This window comes from Nipponia nippon, unplaced genomic scaffold, assembly GCF_047370975.1.
Source record: "Nipponia nippon isolate SJK-2023a ecotype South Korea unplaced genomic scaffold, ASM4737097v1 scaffold_7, whole genome shotgun sequence".
Lineage (NCBI taxonomy): Eukaryota > Metazoa > Chordata > Aves > Pelecaniformes > Threskiornithidae > Nipponia > Nipponia nippon.
This window is the reverse complement of record NW_028262391.1, coordinates 53,667,434-53,689,993: the sequence shown is the minus strand read 5'-3', so window position 1 is coordinate 53,689,993 and position 22,560 is coordinate 53,667,434. Positions and strand designations below refer to the sequence as shown.

The following is a 22,560-nucleotide window of genomic DNA, read 5'->3' as shown; positions in this document are numbered from 1 at the left end:
CCAGAGTTAATGCTCTCATTAACCAGACAGGGCCAGTTACCCCGGTTCAGTGAGTTCCTGAGCCGCAGTAAGGGAGCTCGCTGCGGCGGCACGCTGACGTATGCTCGCAGCCCCGGGTCGCCCCTGCAGCCCACGGAGAGCATCTCGGCCTCTCCCTCCCGGCCAGCACTGGCCTCCCACTTGGGCGCAGAGGGGTTCCCGCAGCTCGGGTCCTGAGCACCTGCTTAGGCGCCAGCCCAGAGACAGGTCCCCTCCGGAGTCACCGTTTCTGCTCCGCTGACGCATCCAAGGAAGCCAAGAATCGCTCATCTGGCCAGCAACCAAGACTCCAAAGTCATCTCTCTTTCTTTCTAGGATCAAGTGCTGTGTCCTGTAGCTCTGAATTATGCTCTTTATCCCTTTGTATTTTTAAGCAATTATTTGTTGGTTTGGGAAGATTTAGGAGAGCGTACTTATTGCATTTAAAATTTGTAGAGTAGCTCATCTTCACAGATGCTTCTGCCCTAATATCACTTACTCCCCCAAAACTCCATTACAGTCTAAAGTGGAAAATGATTAAGTTTTGCTATCATGATCCCAGCAACATTCAACTTTGAATGCCTGCCATCCACATTTTTAGAGCGTTGAGTCAGAAAACCTGTAAATCGTAAAGTAAGTCACAAGACTTATTATTTTTAAATAGCATGTGTTGCTTGTTCTTATATTATATATTGATATTTTTACTAAGTTTTCAATTAAGGACTCATTAATCACACCCTGAGAATAATGATCCCTGCTTCGGGAAGGTTAGCTATTTTGTTATTTTGTGTTTTTTAGCACTAAATATTCACAATTAATATTAGTAGTAATCCTAAGATGCTGAGTGAAAACAACACAATTGCTGCTCCTGTTATCAGAAATATGAACAAAAGTGTATTTCTAAATCAGTGTTAAAATTCTGAGAATGCTGTGAAGATACAGCTCTTCTTGCTGTTGCTAGACCTAAGTACAGAGAAAAATAATACCGGTTCTGGGATGATTCATTAAGGAGAGTGAACAGTTGCACCAAATTATGTAGCCTTGTGTGAATTTGTTTACTTTCTTCTAAGGCACACAGGGTACGCAGTAGAAAAACCATACCAAACCCTGCCGTTTCCTCCTGCATATTTAATTTATTAATTTCGATAAGTAGATATTACTGGAATGGAAAAGGAAATCAGAAAGAATATGAGAGTTGGAGAAATGAAATTACTTTTGGCTGTACTTCTAGAAGGATTAGTTCACCAGTTTATAAAAATTATTACTGCTGTTAACTATTAATACTGAAAATTTTTCGCTACTTCTACTAACTACTGCCACAGGAAAGCCAGGTTTTGTCTCGCCTTACTCTGAGACGCTGTAATACAAAGTCAGCACCTGTGTATGAAATGCCAGCTCTTGCAAAGTCAATAGGACTTGCCTCCAAGTTAAAATTCATCCTAAAAGTTTAAATTCTTGCATTCTACTAACTATATCTATGCAGGAATACTAATCAGCTAAGCATTAACCTCCGTGTAGCAGAGGGATTAACTATAAAGGGCTACCTACTAGCCTACAAACGCATGAACCATATGAAAACTTGACACAAATTTTGAGATGCAGCATTTTGTCGGTTCTGCAACTGACCCTCCTCAGTGGGGAGAAGTCAAAGCCACGCTGACAAGGGGGTGTGAAATGGTTATTTGTCAGCTCTCTGCACTCATTGATATGTCTACCCATTCTTTGTGGAACAGAGCAAAACAAAACAAAAATAAAACCCAGCTGCTGAAACAAAGCTTTTTCTCTCATCTCTTCCCAAACATGCTAATCAACATAATTCATGGTAAGAAGGGAGGAAAATGAACATCCTCACATGGATATTTCATCAAGATTCTGGAGAGCTTCATAAAGCAGCCTCTTTTAGAAACCATAAAATGAAACAAGACATATTTCTGGGGTTGTCAGCAGGTAGATCCACTGGTTTTGTGGTAAGTAATCTCTTTGGGAGGAAGTCTTTGCTCTGATGTCTGTGTTGGATGTTCTGTGGCTCCCCCCAGCCGCACCAGTGCAGGTCTGTTCACTGGAAGAGGAGGCGGTGATGATATTGCTTCTAACAACCAGACTGAAGTATAGCCCGAGGCTATCTTCCAAAGCCCCCTCCAAACAGCCTCTAATTAATTTTAATCCTGCCACTCCAATGAGTCCCAAGAGTGCAGCAACCAAAACAAAAAAAACCTTCATCAAGTCATTCAGAAAAGCTTTGACGGCATTGCTTCAAGATTTTAGGGCTCCAAGCAGAAAGCGCTATAGAAAGCTTTCAAATGCGATTTTCCTTCAGTTTCTTTATTTTCTGCCCTCAAAACCATAAAAAGCCTATTTCTGATGAACGGTATAGTTCCCGGTCCTCTCCAGGCCCCACAAGTTCACCGTACAAGGTGGGTGGCGGGTCTCAGGGAAGCCCACCGCGCTCACCCGTGGAAATGGCTCTCCATCGCCTGGGCTGGCATGGCAGACCTGTCCCCTTTACCTTCTCCTGCAGCCCCCAGTCGCCAGGCAGAAAGGCTATTTGCAAAAGCTGAAACAGAGGCGACATAGAACCAACGAGCGTTCTGACACCGAATGTCCAAAACCATAGCCTACATCTCCAGTCCCATCGTTGGCTTTAACACCACTGACCCCTCCGCACACGGCCCCAAGAACTGCTCTCTAAGCTCGTGAAACGGTCTGCTTATTTTGTCATATTCTTTAGTATGAAGGTAGAAATGCTCATTCTATTTTTGTCTACCAGGAGCGTTAATATAACTGCTCACACAGCTGGGTGAATATGAAATTTTGGGAATGCTCTCAAATTTAGCAGTAAAGCCCCTCTGCGCGGTACGCTTCTCTGCATTTACCTTTCCACCAAATTTTATGCAATTTGATTTTGCTGAAAGAAACACTCACAGAAAACAAATTTCTAAATTGCTATAGAAGATCTCCCAAACTGAATTTTAAATTTGCATGTGCGTAACAATATTGGTAATGGAAAATGTTTATAAATAGAATGGAGGTGTTCGTGAAAAGGGAAGCTTGGGAAGACAAGCACTGGCAATTACACTGTGATTTGAATAGGTGGCAAATATTTCCTTGTGAATCACCTTTGCAAAAAATTTATTCCTCTGTTGGTTTACTCAATTTTAGATGCTTCATGGAAGGAATTATGTGTTCAGGGTTTCTTGGGAAAAGGACTTCGTTTGGCTGGAGATGTCTGTGTGAGGAGACAGAGCCACTTAAAACGGTCTGTTAATGACCCAGCAGAGAAAGGAACATGAAAGGGGACTGGATTAGAAATGCAGGCACACGCATCCCCCCCACACCTCCCCATATCGGTTATTAACTGGGGGCCACAGTTAATTTTTCCCCACATTTCCACAGTTTTGCTTCAGCGTACAGAACAGACATACATATTTTTTCCTCTTTGCTCAATGCATGGCCCCCTTTATTTACTTCATACAATTCAAATGCTGCCCTGATGTCCAAGTTATTAAATTCCTTGTAAGCTTTTCTTCAAATCCCCTGTGATACAAGGTGCTATTATTACCTCTATTTTACTGACTGCAGAGCTGAGATCTATAGCGATTAAAGGAAAAGTATCTTCTAACTCTGGATGCCTAATTAAGAGAGGTCCACAAACTCTTTTCTCAGAACACTCCTTATGTGTCCAAAATGGTCTTCAGCAGCAGTTGTGAGTACAGATTCAGACCCCTGCATCTCAAATGAACCATGAAGAAATTGAAGAATACCCAATTAGTAACAGTCTGTGAAAAGTTAGGTTGAAGTGAATTAACTAGCATCACAAATGAAAAAAGGTGGCAAAGGAAGGGAAAACAATCAGCTTTCCAAGGCAGCATTCAACCATCTTAACCATCAAATAATCCTTTCTTCTCCTTTTCTTAGGCTGATTCGCTACTTCCAACTTCTGGAGCAGACAAAAGAGGGGTCCTGCAGACAGCAACGTCCTCCACCACAACCCCTGGTCCTTCCTCCTCCTCTCTTGCTGGCCCCAGCAGGGGTCACTCAGAGCCCAGGAACGACAGACTGCCCAGCGCGGCTGACTTGGGATGGGCAACCTATGGATCACGCTAACATCACGGTCATGTGTCACCAAGCAGCTCCAAAATTATCTGGCATTTGTATTATCCCCGCGCTTCTGATATTAACTTTGTGCCCAGCACGTGCCACGCCGTGCAGCTAGCCCGGCTTCGGTCAGCACCATCTACCTCCACCTACATCTGGAGGCAGATGGTGCTGACTCAGCCTCCTCCTGCTTTCATCAGCCTCCTTGCCTGGAAAAAGGTGGTGCTATCCACGTAGTCTCGCTGTTTCAATACAGAGATGGAAGGAGTCTCGATATGGATGAGCTTATCTTATCCCCTCCCCTTAGCTGGTGATGAGCCCCTCTCCCCCCAGCAACGTGCCAGACAAGGACAGACCCTACGCGCTGTTGTGGAGCCCATGTTATATTGAAATAGGAGGCTCCTCCTCCTCACAGGGACGGGATCAGAAATGCCAAGCACAATGTTATTCCACAGCTCCCACCATGGGGAGAAGATGCCAAAGAGGAAACACCAAAACCACAGAAATTCTCAAGAGCATCACGCATCTCTAGGGCAAGTGCCTAAGCGTGGTACAGCGTGCAACAGCTCCGAGCTGAAACTGAGGGACAACCTCAACATCTGGTCGAAGTGTGCCCATGGCGAATAGAGCCTCGTGGCCATCCGTTTGGATCTAACCCCACCCTTCTCAACACGTGAGAAATGCAGGATTTGGACCTTTCTTTAAAGCTTACAATGTGGGGAAGCGTTCACAGAAACAGAGAAATACCTCATGCAAAATCCACCCACTGCCAAATGTGGAGTTTGAAATCTGGGCTGGAGATTTCTGGGAAAACAGTTGGAAGAATTCCTTAACATAAACAAAACTATGTATCCCTAACTAATTTTTTTAAAGGAATCAACTACTTGATTGGTGGGGAACAAAAAGAAAGCCCGCGGCAGACATGGAGAATTTCCAGTCCAAGTGGTTTATGCCTGACAAAGGTAGAAGCAGCTGAAAATAGCATTTCATCATGGGAAGTACAACTACCAAGCGTTCGTGCTGTGAAACGCTAGCACAGAATGTCTCAGAATATGTCCCCAGGACAGGGATCCTGGCCAGACCTCACCAGAGTTCGCGGTGGCAGCAGACGACTTGTCAGGGCGATGCGAAAACGCAGGGGAGCTGTGACCCTGTGTGGTGTCCCCGGCTCCGAGGGCACGAAAGGCTCTTGAGAGGCTCCGGGAACCAAGGGGGTGTCCGCACCACAGGCTGCGTCTGCCAGCACGGAAAGGCGAAGAAGCTGTACTATGTCACTAGCTTATAAACGTTTCCTCCGAGTTTTTCTAATGAACGCACTATGGAATATTCTAGATTGACACCAATATGATCCTCGTGTGTAAAGAAATGCTTTCTGCTTCCAAGGTCTACATATTCTACTCCATTAAATTCCTTGAGATCTTTTTAGTATTTACATGCTACCTTCTTGCAAACAATCCCGTGGTATCTGGAACGCTCCAAAGCGTCCGTGCCAAATACAGTGATTCATTGCACTGCTTTAATAATGGGCAAGAAAAGAGGCTTTTGAGTTCTGTAACCCATAACAACTTTGAAAAGAACAAAGGAGCCTCTCCAAAGTCACTGAAGTTAATAGAGCTCTTTTCACTAAAGCCTAACCTGAGTTTGTTGAACGACTAAATATAAGCTCCCTGCCACCTCACTCAAGATACTCTCTAGCCGTGGCGACAGTGGCTGTTCATTTTCTGCATACCACCGTAACGAAACAAAATCATGGAAGGTTAAACAGACACTGATCGCCTATAGCGGTGATTGGAACCAATGAAATGGAACTAGCATCCTCTGAACTGCCTGCTCTCCCCAACACAGCCAGCAGCACACCCCGTCTTCCAGAAGGATTTTTCAGTCCTGCGTCTGCTTAAACAGTAAGCATTAATCTATATCAAAGAGATCATTCATGCCCATTAAGGAAACCATTTTCTCTCCTCCTTTTCCAAGGACCACATTTCTCTGTCCACCTCTGACAGAGGTCCCCCCCAGAAGACACCACCAAACCCACCTTCCCAGACGGCGTGCAGAAAAGCACAGACAAAAGCATCCCGAGAAAACCAGAGCAGGACCATTATGTGAACCTGGCTTTTAGGTCTCTTGGGACCAAACAGCAGCTCACTGTCTTTTAAACCCATTTCTTTTTACAGGCAGATATAGAGAGAGGATAATAGGTTGATTAGCCATAAAAGGCTGGAGTGGGGGGACTCTCCCTTAACACGAGACTGCAGGCTGGTTTATCTTTCACAAGACTGATTTAATTTAGTGGTATTTCAGTCATTCATTTTGTTTAAATACATTTTAACTATCTTACATATCCACATGGAAAAACCTCATCAACGCTAAGAATTCACTCCAACGAATCTCATAGTTTGTGGATTTAAACAAAAGACTCTCAAGGCAACACCCAGCTTGTGAAAATTTGTTTCAGTTCAATGTTTTTCTTCTCCTTTTGGAACCAACTGCTCTTTTTGAACCTGATTTTCTAAGGACATAATTGGGAAATGAGATTGCCTGCCTGGCAGTTGCCACCTCACTCCCAGTTTGGCCAATTTCAGCCAAAATGAAAGAACAGTAAAAGTCTCAAAGACATTTTGTGTTACTACAGATGTTGAGAAATTGCTTGCCGCCTGGAGGAAATGGCATTCCCAGAGAGAAAGCCCAGATGCTGCACAGCCCCTGCGGCCGCCGCCGGCAGAGCGGCCAGCACGAGCCTCGACTGCGTTAGCCACAACGTGTTGCCCCTCGCACAGCCAAAATGCCAGAGAGATGGAAAGAGCCGTAGTTATTGCCATGGGATAGGCAGAGCGGGTATAGGGCATGGCCTTCATGGAAAACTCAGCCTTGTGGATTCGCTGCCTACTGAGCCATTCATTTTCCTGTAGAATATCTTATTTCAGAAATGTATAGTCTTAGGTTAAGAAGGACCTTCTGATACAAACACCGAAGACAAAATTCAAGTATCTCATAAAACCTTTGATTAGTTTCTTTTAACATTTTGTGAAAGCATTGTGAAGTGCTGGGTTTCCCTGGCAGATGCTCTGCTGGCGTTTCCCTGCTTGCCAGCATGAGGTAACCAACTCAGGACGGGTAGACGCGAGGATTACTGGGAATTAGAAAGAGGCTGAAATGACACTCGACGCGAGCTGACATTAGTCCGTAGCACGCAAAGGCAGCAAAGCCCTACCCACTGCTTCATCAGGAAAGCGGACGCCTGCCCGGACCAGCACCGCAGCATCCACTGCGCGCTAATGGAAGGGGAGGGGGGCTCTGAATTCAGGAGGAAGCGCACCCGCACCTCTACACTGCTCTTTTGTATTTCAATTTTCTTTGGCCAGTGGGGATGATTTTATAGCATCACAGCAGAACATTATCTTTTATACTTTGACAAAATGAAACCGAGTCCTTGGGATTTTTTCACCCATTGCTCTCTTGGCTACTTCACTGCAGTACTATTTCATTACTTATTGATTTTTCAACATGCTGTCTGCATCGCTGTAATTTACACAAGTTCTGATAGCCCTCAGCGATTCTTAACACCTCAGGGTGAGATCATGGAGTTCACTTGAGATACCAAAGGTAGGCAACAAGTTCTTCAGAAAAGACGACAAATTGACAAACTTGATAGTCAAGGAGGAAATTTGAGCAGCTGGAGGCGTATCATACCCTAAATTATCAAGATATTTTTCTTAGCCAAATTGCATTATGGCCAATTTGTACCCCAGAAATTACTCTTACATACAGCTAATAAGGGACTGCAAAGTGTATGACTAAAACCCGAGAGATTAATAATGCATGTCCCTACATGGCAGCTGAACTAGTGCTATTTTTGTTGTAACTGGAGATAACCACTGGCCTACAGATAGGCTTGTTATGAGAGAAGGCAGCTTCGTCACGAACAAGGACAGTGAACTACAAAGAGCTTTTCTTACATTGAGGTAGGCAACTGTTTCTTCTTCAAGCACTTTTCCACATTTCTGCCATTTTGAATAACTCGGAGGCAGTCGCCTCTGGCAAGGGCAGCGTTCGCCTTGACCAGAAAGGACGGACAAACCTGATGTCTCTAATAGGACGCGATGCTGTAAGAGCGTATGTGCCTATCTCCATTCTGCCTCGGAGCTCCAAAACGGGGACGCTTCTGCAGCAAACCGGTCACTGCTTAGTGAAATGAGCTCTAATCTTATCAGCGGGTCTGATCCTACTGGTATCATGCACGCTGATAGCACGCAAATCACTTTAGGAAATCTGAGTCAATACTGACTGGCCTTTCCTTCTTTCCGAGTAAACTACAAAATGCTTGAGACATTTTTTTAAATGCCTATTCCTCTGTCGTTGGAATAACGTTACTATGAGCAATCTTGACTTTTTAGCCTGGCTTCCCTCTCACTGAACTATAATTTAGGAAAAAAAAAAAAGATTTATAAGGAAGTCTGAGATGACTTTTGGGTAAGGCCTGAAAGTCTCATGAACCCTGTGTTATAGACTGATGTATCTACACATGCGGAAAGTCTTTTACCCTACAGGAAAACAGGAGACAGAATGGACAGATGGTGAAGTACACCCAACAGCTAGCAGCTACTATCAATTCTCTTGATACATCACAATCCCAAGAAAAGTGAGTTCCATTACAAGCAAAAACATACATAAGACTTACAGAGTTCATCTAATGAAGGATGAGAAGATCTTGTGAGAACCTTTACGGGCGGATATTTAGGATATTTTACCACCAGCTGTACTGTAAAGACCAGATAAAAGTAATACGAAATAAAATATGTAAGAACCTTCAGCGGGGTTAACTGATGAGCTGGAAGTATTAATCTTTCTTATGGTAGCATATGTACATATGGCAGAAACGCTTTATGGTATGCAACAGCAGAATCTGAAACTCTGAAGACAATTTCTCTCCAAGGTGGCTAGCTAGCGAGTATCTTCCCCATAAAGCATAATCAAGTATGGTTCAGGTAGATGGGGCATCCTTCTGAAAGATCCTGTCTGGAAGAAGAGGTATGTGCCTGGCGGGATGGATGGAAGTGCTCATAGACTGCCAGTTCGGGCGGTTTGCCAGAGCCGGCTGTAATGGGGGAGAAACTAAAGAGATTTTGTAGCACACACATCAGGATGACTGTCCAATGTTCATAAAATCTTGGAAAACAGGACTGGAACGGCCCTCTCGAGGCCGTCTGGCCCGTCTCCCTGTACCGTGATCTAAACCGACTATCTTCTCGGTGCTATATATGCACGACCAATGCCGTTCAGTCCCAGTATTTTTATGTGCAGGTGGATTTCCCGATAATCTCACTGACTTTCAGTTTGGAGATGCTGTAAGAGAGCTCTTTATAGGAGAACAGCAGTATCTGAAATAGCAGATAAAAACCCACATCACCTTGCACACCTTTAACAGACCTTCTGCAAGCTTAAAGATAAAAGGATTTCTTCCACAATCGGGTTGTCAGGAAAGTCTGAGGCTCTTACTGCAGTGTCTGTATGAGGGTTTGGCTGATTCCCGACATGGCTGTATCTCTCTGGGGCAGAGACTGCATTGTTATTCTGCGTTTGTATTTTCCCTTGGAGTTCCTGAGTGTCCTTAGGCACCGTGAGAGTATAAATAGTAGAATAACAAGCCTGTGCTGTGCTGCCGTCTAGGACTTTCCCTGTGAATTCCAGTGTCCAAGAGGATGTTAACACCAACTTAAAAAAATATTAAAAATTAACTGAGGCACACAGTATTGAAAAGCTTGGATAGCTCATTACAGGGGCATTTTTTTCCCCTGGAAAATATCCCTAATAAGATACAGGTATAGTTAGATTCTGTTTGTTCTTGAGCTAGCGCCATGACAGCAGGCATTATGATGTCATGAAGTGGCAGAACGCTGCGTTAATAGCAAGAGCTTTAGACAGGTCTTGAGAACTTAACAGATACTTTTGTGAGAAAAGGCATCCTGAATCCTGAAAGCTGCAAATCTCCCTACACATCTGGCAGGAGGCAAGAGGGGCCGCGGGGGCTCTGAGCTGCGGCCGCAGCGAGCGCGGTGGAGCTGGGGGGTCCTTCCTCGGCGGGGCAGGTGGGTGCCGACTGCACATAGACAACCCCTGCCGAAGACCTTCTTGTTTCAGAAGATCTTACAGAGAACGGGCCACTGAAGAAGACCATCTGTATGATGCAGTGATTAGAGTCCAAGTATTTCAGTTTACTGGAAATCAGATTAAAAAATTATGCTTCAAACCAATTTGGATTTTTCAAAATATTGAAATTCTGCATGAAGCAGAAAGCCCACATTTCTAGAAGCTATATTCATTATAACTATTTAGAGTGATTTATTGAATAACTCAGGAAATCAAATTACATGTAATAACTTTTATATCAAGAATATCAGTGTTTCATAAAACTCAGCTCATATCTTCAGAAGAGGTTTAATTTTGATGTAAATATTTTAAGTGATAAATAATCTGTTTCTTTATCATTTGTCCCAGTGCTTAACTAGCCAACCTGTTACAAATCTACACTGTATCTCTCACAGGAATTTACAAAATTCAGCTTTCGGCTATCGGGAGTTTGATACGTCTTTCCCTGCTTGGTTAAGAGCCCTCTGATATACGCACTCCTCCTTCTACCCTAACTGTAAAACTTTTAAAATCTCTCATTATTCGACTGCAAGCACCCTTGCATTTCTCCTCAGAAACCAAAACCAATGGAAAAAAAAGGCCAAAATGGGAAAAAAATCAGTGCACAAGGAGCTGGTCTCTGTTTTGTATCAAGGAGAACGAATAAAATAAAAAAAAGGCATTATTATTGTTTTTTAAAATGACAATTAATTTGGGGTATAATTCTTAAATATCAACTATTTGCTTCTTCAATGATGGCAACAGATCTCAGCTGGCTCTCCGACCCTCTTGCAGAGGTAAGATGGGGACAAGTGCTCTAGCATCCGCAGACCTTCGCTGAAGCTCCAGCGTGCTTCTTGCAAGCTCCTTACTGATATCTGTTCCCTAAGGGCTTCAAGTACGACCACAATAAAAAGCAACCTGATTCCAAGGTGAATAAACAGAGATGGCTTTTTCATTCTGTTTTTCTTAACTGACCGTTAAAGCAAAGGCGGAAAAATGTTTTCTACGTAATGCCAAAGCTCTGGAGTTAAATACAAAACTCAGAAACTGGAACCAGAAAGCTCTCAAGTTCCTCCAGTGGCCAGACTGCTCTTGCTTTGCACGTGCATTTCTGGTTTTATTTATTTTTTATTGTTTTTAATCAAAGAAGTACCTTAAGCTATTGCTTTTAAAAATTGCCAAATATTTACATAACACTACATCTGCAAATGAGGCCAAGTTAATGATATTAATATTTACTGACCCACAACAATATATTTTGTTCTGTAACTTTAAAGGAAAACACAAATGACCGCGTAAGAAGCTGAACTGCATCACCTCCGGACTTGGCTTTTTTGTAATTCCCACACTGCGTTAAAAGCTTTTTCTGTTTCACAGACGTGCACTTGTGCACACACGTGTGCGCACACACTCACACTTATTTACAATTTTGATTGCGTGAAACTGTTTATCAACATTGTGTGAATAATGCCAGGAAAAGATACTCTTCAAAAAATCAATACGTTGGAAGTGCTGTTTTAGGGTTGCAGTAGTTGTTGGTTGTGTTTCTGAGTTATTCCTATTGACCTGAGTTCAAAAACAAGGTATTGATTTATAAAGTACCTTCAGTAAATAAATGCACATTCTTTCTGCTAACCCTAATAACCTGTAGCGTACAGAGCAGGGTTTCAGCTCAGCTCAGGGAAGCGCCGCGCGGCGTGTCAAGAGTTTTCCGAAAGCCGGCAGACTTTTTTGACAAAAAGGGTAATGGTGGTAACACGACGAAAGCAATGGGATTGACTGGGCTGTGAGCAGAAGTTAAAAGAGGGGGGAGGAAACGAGAGGGTAAGGACTCTTTTTTAAAGGAAGTCCTGAAAATTATTAGATTCAGATTCGTTGGGTATTTGCAAGTGACACACAGGAAAAACTTGGCTGGTTTTATCTGACGGTGTGCACGGAGACTTGTCTCCACTTGTGAACAGTTAGGATGGATTTTTAACTTTCATGATAAACACATCCCTCAAGCAGAGAAGGATCTCTGAGATCTCAGAGACGTCCCTACTAGTCTGTAGATATGGGTTTTAATTAAAAAACAAAAACATCCAGCAGGTTTTAGAGTAATGCTGCTACATCTAAACCGGCAACAGTCTACAGGCACGATCACCTGAAGGAGCGAATGGCACCCTGCGGCTTGTCCACACCGCTACCAAGCCCGGCACCGCGACCCGGCTGTTGGCATTACCGCGGTGAACCACATCCAGCGAGCGACTGCTGCTGCAGCACAAGCACCCCTGCATCCAGGGACGTGCATTAGGGTTTTAAAGTCTGCTACAGCCGCCCTCTCTCTAATTTGGGATTGCCATCACAAGCATGTCTGTCACCAACACTGTGCTATTTTATCACATACCAACCTTTAGAGAGAAAACATCCTATATTTTCTCTTTACCTTACAATGTCGCATGAAACCAGTCTTATGGGAAATGAGGCAAATAGAAATGTTAGCAAAGAAAAATCCGAAGAAAAAGCATATGTAAAAAATATTCATGCGAGGTCTCGACAGCCCGTGCTTTAAGTCTCTCGTGATACTTACTGTTCACAGAGTCAAAATTAAAATCTAGCTCGCTCAGTATGAGAATCTGGCTATACTGTGATTATAAATTTCTACTAGAGTCGTTCGTACTTGTGTGATGAAGTGCCTTTGCTCCTCAGCAGCTTTCAGGCTGGGTGCCATCTCGCTCGAGCTCCCCAGGGCACTGCCAGCAGCAGACTGCAGGGAAAACAGACCAAAACTGGCCAATCTGAGAGGAGCCCTGGAAAGGCAGTCTTTATCCAAAGTATGGACTCTGGTTTAAAAGAAAATAATTCTGCTGTCATTGTTTTCCAAATCAAGCGTTTATCCTGAGAGGGTCTTTTCTTCTAACAGTAAGACCAAACATGAAGTGGGATGCCTCCACAAGACCAAGTTTCCATTGCCAGCAAAGTGACAGGTGGCAACCATAATGAAGATGGTTATTAAAATAAGAGCAACAGAATTATCGCAAAGCTCTGCTCTCATGCTGTTTCAAAGCATAGTTTCTATTTAGCTCTTCCATAGCATCTTTCATCTTATTTCCCACTGCAGACTTAAAGGAATTAGACAGTTCAATGAGGCAAGCAGTAAGAACACAGCTGAACGCTTTGCTCTGGTGCTCCTGCCTTGCTGTTACTTAGAAATCAAGTTGTTCAGAAGGTACAAAAATTCATCTGAATTTCAATACATTCAGAAGGATTATAATGCCCATAGACTGTCTTCATTTCTATTGCTATGGAGCAATATTGTCAACAACCAATGGTCTTTTTACTGCCAGCCTTTCTCTCTTGGTAGCGTGATGCACACCTGTACGCGGTGCACAGTCCCAAAGCGGGGCTGAGCGCAGCTGTACAATCCGCTGGAAATTTTCCAGGGCAGCACTTTTTCATGAGCTTTGTCAGCCACGAAACACTTCATGGGAACGCGTTAGTTTAAGCCCTTCTTGTGAGGAGTCCCAGCAGGTTTTCGACAGGCACCTGCCTCCCCTCCCCACCCTCCGGAGAGCCCTGCGAGGCCCGGCAGCTCCCAGCCGGCGCTCGGGGTCCCGCCGGCGCCCCGCGCTCGCTGTTCGGCGCTCCTGTATGGCGGCAGTCCGCTAGCACTGACTTTGGCGACTGGGTCCCATCCTTTGCTAAAGCCATCAGACAACCACTAAGGTGAAAGACGACAGCTGTGCTAGCGAGCACATCTCAGCAAGGTGTCCTACACCCTGCATAAACAATAAATATTTCAGGTATCGATATTGTTTATGAGAATCTATCAATTTAGCTCATTATGAAGGGAAAGACAAATGCATCCAAAATTAATGAAATTTTTCAGACAATAAAATTTTTAGAAGTACTCCATGTTCATTTTAATAGTTTATGCATTGGAAGTGGCCTATCTATCCCTATTTTTACTATTGCAAACCATTCGGATGACCAATGTTACATATATTTCCACGATACTGTTATAACTTAAGTTCATTTCATAGTTTTATTTCATACTCCTCAACCCTTGTATTTCAAAATTTATGGTCTCGCTACAAAGGTCATATACGAACAAGTATAAGTCCTCTAAGATCTGTTATTCAGAAACACTAAGCTGACGTTAGTTTAATTGATTCTGTGGAAGCAGCGACGCTTGTAACTCCTGAGAATAAGGGCTTTTCACAAACTGGCAAACTTTCCAGTGGGTAAAATAAATATTCTTATATCCTTATGTTAGAGGGTATATGAACAGCACGCAGTTATATAAACGCACCTCTTTAATGATGCAGTTTAGTTTAAATACGGTGTCCTAAAGGTCCAAACGATCACGCTTTGTGGAGCACAAGCCACAAACCAAAGGCAATAACACCTCCCAGCTGTCTCCTTTCTTGGGTGCAAGCTGCATTTCATGCAGGGCCCACAGTAAAGCCCAAAGACAGCAATAGCCCGGACGGGTACAGGGGCCCGGGCTGACCCAAGCTGCGCCCTCAAGCAGCCGAGCGAGCCCATCCGCCAGCACAGGTCCCCGGGGGTCCCCATCAGCCTCCCCCGTCCCAGGCCACGCACCGCGCGCTGGCACGATCCGGCAGAGCATCGGACGCACCTGCGACGGGATCGCTGAGCTTGGCGTGTACACTTTCCAGGACGGACGTAATAAAACAAATTGATTGCCCCTTTTCCCCAACAGGATTATAGAAAGGTAAACAAAGAAATTTTGCCTTATTCAAGGAATGGCCCCTTGAACTTATGTACATGACTGGGAGATTTAAGACCACTTTTCCCAGAGTAAGTCTCAGGGTAAAACTGTTCTCGCTGCATTTCTGCAGAGCTCCAGAGAAGATCCAGCAGTTCGGTTTTGAGGATCGTTTCACTTCAAGACAGCGAAGATTTAGCTGCAGGACTGCTTGTGATCCGGGGTGCTGGCATCTCCCTACGCGAGGAGGCAATTCAGAGCCTGGCCAGAAACACGGGCTTAGAAAGCTCAGCTGATGCTGCAGATTAAAGGTATGAAACTAATTCCGCAAGCCTTATAAAGTGTTATAGAGCAAATCATAATCAAACCAGGGCCGATGACAGCAGATGCATGACGGGAGGAAGACCAACAGCTTGTCAGAAACCTTCGGAACACCCCACACCTCCCTCCCATCCCTGTCCCCATTTCCCCCCGTGCTTGCTCTGCAGGACGGGTTTCTGCTCCCCGCCTCCCAGCCGGGCAGATTCAAACCCAAATTCCACAGCTGCACTGCAGGCAAGCCCTAAACTGGAACCAGGTGGGCAGCCGGTGGGCAGCTGCGGGCAGCGCCGTCCCAGCCAGGGCCCAGCACCTGCCAGTCACCGCTGCGTGCAGCGCAGCCGCACCAGGGACTGGGACTGGGACTGCCACTGTTCCCGTCATAACAGCTGTGAGCAGGCCGAGGTCTCCCCAGCACCGTACCCCTACCTCTGAGCGATGGTGCTAAAACGCGCGCCCCCCGCACGCTCCCGGCCCAGGAGCTGCCCCGTGGGAGGAAGAAAACAGAGCGCTGTTTTCGCCGGTAGTTTTTCTACGAGTTTTGCTGATAATAACATTACGGTTTTCCCTGCGCTGGCAGTCGGATGAGAGGAGCCTCCAGCCTTCGGAGGGATCGATCCGATCGATCCCAGAGGCTCCATGTCATTTCCAGGGGATTTGCTAAAGAAGCTACTTATGTCCCTTTTTCATTTTCACCAACTCATTACCAGCTGCTGCTGCTCCCTGCATCTCAGCAGCACCTGCAGGAATGAAACCGTCCGCTCCCCTCTGCCTGATCCTGATTTAGATACCTTTTCCACAATTAAACGCCGCCGATCAGAGCCAAAGGCTAAAGGCGGGCGATGCCAGCGCGCGAGGTTCATTACCCACCTCTCCCCTCCGCGCAGGCACACACAGACACTCTTTTTTCCTTTTTTTTTTTTTTTTAAAGGGCAGCCCAGCACCAGACTAAGCAACTGATCCCCTGGCTTAACTTTTAAATTAAGACCATTGTAAATTTGGGAACTTGAGAAGAGATGGAGAGGACACCCATAATCCTTTGCAAATGTCAAGTGGCTCTCGATATTGGTTACTTTTCAAAGGTAGCTAGGCTACAGCGTGCTGCAGTAATGAAAAAGCCCTGCCAGGCCCACTCCATAGGGCTTCAGTCAATATACATAATATTATTGGGCTTTGAAAGGATTAAAGATTGTTTCTTTTGCTTCCTTGTAATATGGCGATCTCTTGCGCTTAAAACTCCAAATGTGCCTTCTCCTTCAGGGGCGGATGCTGGAGACCGTGGGATGCCCCATCGCTGCTCCCTCTAGCACGCCCGAGCCCGGCCCGGCCGCAGCCGGCACCCCCGGCACGCCGCCCGACCTTCCCCAGCGTTTCCTCGGTCCACTCAGCCATTACTGGGGACAAAGAGCGGAAGGCGAACTGAGAAGTTTTAAAAATAAAAGTTAAACAACACTGAAAGTCTCCCATTATCAGCAGGATTTGAAGGCAGACTGGAAAGCGTTGAAATATTTGGAAAAACAACGTTTTTCTCTACATACTACTCAAAAGAGTTCATAGATCTGTATTTTGACTGCAAAACCTCAGTTCCTCACAAACACCCATTAAGTACAAGAAATCTGAACAATCAGCACTCATTCGAATCTCCCAGGGCTACTCTGAGCCGTCGTGGCCGTTTTGCCAGAGGAGGCAGTGCAGGATGAGACCCCAAAGCACTGTGACTCCTAACGTCAGACCTCTTCGAGCGTGGTGTTCCTGAAAGCACCATCTCCTGCAAAAGGCACAGGCAAACCTCGATTTAAGGGGTCTTGGACAGAGGACCTGCAGCTGAATTACGGTCAAACCCAACCTTTTTATCTTTTCACATTTGTATTTTCTTGTTCTAATATTTAATTAATATTGTTTCATTGAACATGGTGAATTTTTCTTCTCAACTACCTTGTCTATATTGTTAAGGCAGGATTCCCTCTGACGCTCCTTTTTATGAAGCCAGACATGAAAACTGCTGGCAAGCCTCCGCTCCCAGTTACGTTCAAGAGAAACGGGGAGCTCCCGGTGTAGGAGAGAGCAGGGTTTGGCACCCTGGCCGTCTGCAGAGCCCGGCACTCCCCGCGCTCCCTCTGGGCTGGAGTCAAGCTCCCCTGATTTAATGGCAAAGACGACGGTTTCCAACACCGGAGCTGGTACATTTTATTAGATGTGGACTGATTTCCTCACCACTGAGTCTTTACTGAAGTCATTTATCTATAACTACTTTTCCGAAAAAAGTAGTTGAAAATATTGCTGTTTTCCCCTACTAGTCTTATGATCCTATGGTCTTCAACAAATGAGGTGGAGACCAGAATCTGCAAACCCAAGCGGGTGAAGAAGCAATATTTTAAGCTCAGACCGTTGAAACACGGCCGGGACAAAGTCTGATTTACTCTGGAACAGAAATGAGAAGATACGCGGTCTTGTGCCACTGTAACACAAGGCGACACAGACGTCCTGGCACAGTAAAACGCACAGCAAGGCCTTATGCGCGCTGTTTCGGAATCGCTTATCCCAGTGGGACTCCACGGGCACTTGCACACCGAAAATTACTTGGATGAGTACCTTGCCGTTTCAGCAGAGGACAGGAAAAAGGGGAAGAGGAACCAGAGGAAATGTTAGAAGTTTTTACACAGTATCTTAAAAACCTAAATCTCGTGAAAATTTTTAACTGAAACCCTAACAAAAGTGCTTCTGCAGGTTTCAATCCATTAATCCTAACTAAGGCTTCCCCGCTTTAAGGGCTGATCCAACGTCCATTGAATTCAAAGAAAAACCGTGTAGCTACGCCAGTGAATAAAGCCTTTGATTTCAGATTGATTTCAAAAAGAAAAACGTTCTATATTACAACAGCAATAAATAATACGGAGTGTTTACAGACTAGATTACATGTTATTTCAGGTGCTGAAACTAGTTTTTCTGTGGTCAGGTGGGATAACCAGATGGGAGGCTCCCGCTCCAGTCCCGCTGCCGGGGCGCGATGCTCCCCCCCGACCGAGCTCCGGCCAGCTCCCACGCAGCCAGTTTGGTTTAGTTGGTTTTGCAGGTTTTGGACGAGTCCTGAGTTAGCCGACGCTCTGGCCGCTTCTTTATGGAAATGTAATGACCACAAATGTCCAGTTTAAGAAGGATTTTGGTAATTCTGCCATGTCGCCAGAATTAAAGTAATGCTCACAAAAGAATTGCAGTTTTGCTTTAGTATAATGCAAATTCCCTTTAGAAGTTTTGGATAAAAGAATTAGTAAGATATGAGGATCCAAAGCCCGAGACAGCCTGAGTTCTTAAGCATTTGCCTTAACTTTCCAGGGCACCACGTACCCCAAATGGAATAACCGCAAAGTTCCAAATGTCTTTGGCTTGTCTGATGCTTGTGGGGATGGGCACAAAGACAGCAATGACAGACCAGTTTAGCAGCTGATACCCGTTACGAGATACCTCAAGATACCATAAACTTTCCTATCACCTTGTAAGCATTTTATAAATGTCACAAAAATCCCACTCAGACTTCAAAGGGTCTGTAAAACTCTGCGGTACGGCTCTGCTGCAGCAACCTGCAGGTGAGGAATCACACGCGAAATGAGGGGAGAAAGAAGAAAGAGAACCAAGGGAGCAGAATGAGACCAAGCCAGAGACTGGAGACATGGACATTACACCGAGCTAATGGGGAAAAAAGGGAATAAGGATGGAAAAGGTGTCTATATAATGACCAGGAGATCTTTTATCAAATAGACTCTTTACGGGTATCTCACTGGCGCTTTCTTCTTCTGTCATCACAGAAATCTCGGGCTTGCATGGCGCTTCTTGTCTGGCAACTTAGAGGAACGAGACCTAATCCTGCATCGCCTGCAGGTATTACACCTACCTCTGTCGGCAGAGGTTCCGAAACGTGGTTTTAAAGACTACAGCACAAACAGCCCAGACCCATTAAAACAAGTGAATTAAAAAAAATAAAAGATTCTAGACCGACGGGGTGATAAATTAGAGGTTAAACACCTAACAAGTGCTCATGTATCCCTTCGGGGATTTTGTTTTCCTTTTAATTGTAATTTTAATTTGAATTTTCAGGCCAACAGTTGTATTTCTTGAGAAATCTATACCATTCTTCTAGCAGTTTCCTTTAAATAACTGATGGATCTTCACAATCTAGATTCCGATTTAAAAGATTTGTCTGTAAGAAAATCCCAATCTCAATAAAACGTAATGCAGCCGAAGCTCTTGAAGCCAGGCTGACAGCAATAAAGAAGCAGTGAGTTTCTATCAGCTAGAATAAGTTAACAGATTCCTAGTAATCCTTCGTATTACCGCTAAACACCTGCATACAGATGCCACGTTGTAAGCGAAGAGGGATTTTTAATTTCTGGAAAAGTAAGATCTCACGCGCACCGTGTGCCGGGAAGGCGAGGAAGGAGGGAGCGGGGTGTGTTAGACCTTCGCCAGTAAAAGGTTTCACATTGCCGAAGTCCATGGGATGCTGCAGAATGGTAAAGTCATTCATCACATGTATTTAAAGTTGAATTTGCCGATATTTTATGGTATTGGATTTTATTTCTATTAACATTTTATGCTGAAATTACAGAATGATTCGTGAGTACTGAATTTTTGATTGCTTTTATACTTGCTGGGACACTATTAACGTTGATTTACGTTAATAGCACTGTAAGAAGATATTAACAATGAAATTTCCAAAAGCACTTAGCATCCCATAATTGGAGTTAAATGACAAAAAAAATGAGGGGATAATAAAGTATAGAGAGAGGCAGAATTTTTGACAATACTCCCTCTAAACTGTATTTTTCAGGAAGAATTCGTGCAGGACAATTTTATAAAAGAATAAAGGCACCCATCAAGAAAGAGAACACTTGCCGTACTGACTAAGCAACGCGATGGCAAATTGAGATGTAGGTCAAGCCCCATCTCCCTCAGGCACTGGAGACAAACCGAGGATCTCAAGGGAACGATACGGATTTTACATCTTCACACCAGATGGGTGCCGACAACTCCGAGTCTGTAGAGCACTTTTCTGGACTGAAATCCAGGCAACAGCAGGGGGAGGCTGGTGCAGGAATAACATTAAACAGGATAGAAATTAGCCAAGTGTCGTCTTTTGAGGCTGAGAGAATGAAGTTTCTCCAGAGAAGGACATAAAAGGAATGCAGCGCAGGTGGAGCACACGGAGGTGCGGGACAGGGAGCAGCAGAAGCGAGGCGTGCCTGTCTGATCCAGCGCTTGCCTGTTCTCCCCGCGTGGCAGCCGTGCCGCAAGTCATGCCCGGCATAGGCTGAGACGCTCTGCACGTGGACAGAGTTCGAGATCTATACCAAGCTACACCACTACCAGCTCTAGCCTCGAAAAATCACTGTACAGCAATTTGAATGAGCTGTGCCCTAGGAAAAAAAAAATAATTAAAAAGTTTTAGGTTTAAATAAGTTCTTTCCCACTTGATACTCCATGCACGAAGGCAGTGACAAAACCTCACGGCACCCGCCTACCTTCAACACCTTGGCCCCTTCTGACTTATCGATTCTCGGTAGTCGCCGGTCAGCAGCGTGTTCTACTGATGGAAGCCCTCAGCAAGTTCAGGAAGTAGCTCTAGACGACCGAGGTACCCGAAGGAGCAGAAGCAGGATGAATGTTTTCCATTTCACTGCATAAAATCTCTCTTAAAATTGAGTAGTTTCTATGCTTCGTTTCAATCGCATGCATATCTCGGGACATTCAGTAAACTCATCCTGAAAATAACAGAACGGCTCGGTACAAGCTGCTATCTGACCCAGCGGGGCTGGTTTTACACTCTCGTGCTAGGGCTGTGCGGGAGACTTCGTCCCGGCCGCGGGCGGGCTGCCCGCGCGACAGCGAGGAGGTGCTGCGGAAAGCGTCTCACCCACCGGCGATGCAAGAGCGGAGACTAGCCCAGACGGAGAATCGCAGTTCCCAGAACACCGACGACTCTTTGGTCTCAACTCAGGCTAAACCGAATTTAATTTTTTTTTTAACAGAATTTCCACAAATTCTACTTTGATATCGCTCACATATTGTTTTTAAACCTTCTCTTTCCATTAAAAAAGCATCAAAGTGCTTTTTGTTAAAAAGTGCTGCAATGCACTTCACTGTTTTCAACACATGCGGTTAAATTGCTCATTTAGTCAGTCAAAGAACATACAGGGCAACGTGACAAATTATACGAAAACTTGGAACAAAAAAGTAAACTTGAAACAAAAATCTTAAAATAGACAACGTAAAGAAACAAAACGCAATACTTGATTTGCTCCAAGTAGATCTGGAAAGAAATGTGAAAAGTGTTTGTATAGATGTGTTTTATCAGTTTTGTTTAAATGACATTTTTGTGGGGGGAAGAAGAAAGAAGGTATGCCAAAACATTTTCAGCCGGTTTTAATCAAGACGATAACTATGAAAATAGTACGCTGGAAGAAGGTCGTTCTGTCATTTTCCTCTGACCGGGAAGGAAAATCATGTCGGCGTTTGGTTAAAAAGAAATCGTACCGGCACAATTTCATGGTCCACTAAAATGGGGAAAAAAGTCATCTCGGAAGTCCAGTTACCCAGTCCTGAATGAGAAGTCTTGGCTGTACTTAGGAAAATAAACGTCTAGCAACAGCAATCTTACCAAAGCAACGAGGCATTGGGCGAGTGATTCGCCACTGACAAAAGCCAAGGAAATCTGAAACGGGACCAAACCCAGCTGTTCGAGACCTACAGACTTACCGATTTTAAGGTCAGAGGGAATACTGGGATCTCAGTCTAATGGTTTCACCCCCAAATTTAGATATGAACCTGCTGTTGCAGCTTTTTTAAATATAAAATAATATATAAAGAAAAGCATAAATCTTAATGTAAAGACTTCTGCTGAACAGGAATCGGTGAGATTGGCTGGAAGCTGGCTACCTACCCCATCTCCTACCACCACACTGCTTATTTCCAGCCTGAATGTCCCCAGCTGCAGGTTACAGCGAGGCTGTCAGCTGGGGAACCGGTTCTTTCGTCCGACCACAAACCATAAATATATGGGTCATTAAATGCAAGATTTGTTATTATACAAAAGTAAAAAGCATTTTTGTTTTGAAAGATTAGACAATGTTTCCTTTCAAGGGAAGAACAACTGTTCATGGGCAGAGCTGTATTTTGGCTACAGTACCTTCGCTTAGTTAAAAACAAACAGACAAAAACCCAACGCAAACCCTTCTACCAGCAGGAACTGTACTTGCTTACACAGAAGATCTGTCAGCAGACCAGCGTAAATAGAT

The 22,560-nt window shown here is 44.6% G+C and overlaps 1 protein-coding gene across 1 annotated transcript in view; it reads right to left on the bottom strand.

Moving 5' to 3' along the window:
- Positions 1 to 22,560, bottom strand: part of ZFHX3 (zinc finger homeobox 3) — a 683,250-nt gene that overhangs the window by 237,276 nt on the left and 423,414 nt on the right. The gene's annotated exons all lie outside the window — the stretch shown is intronic.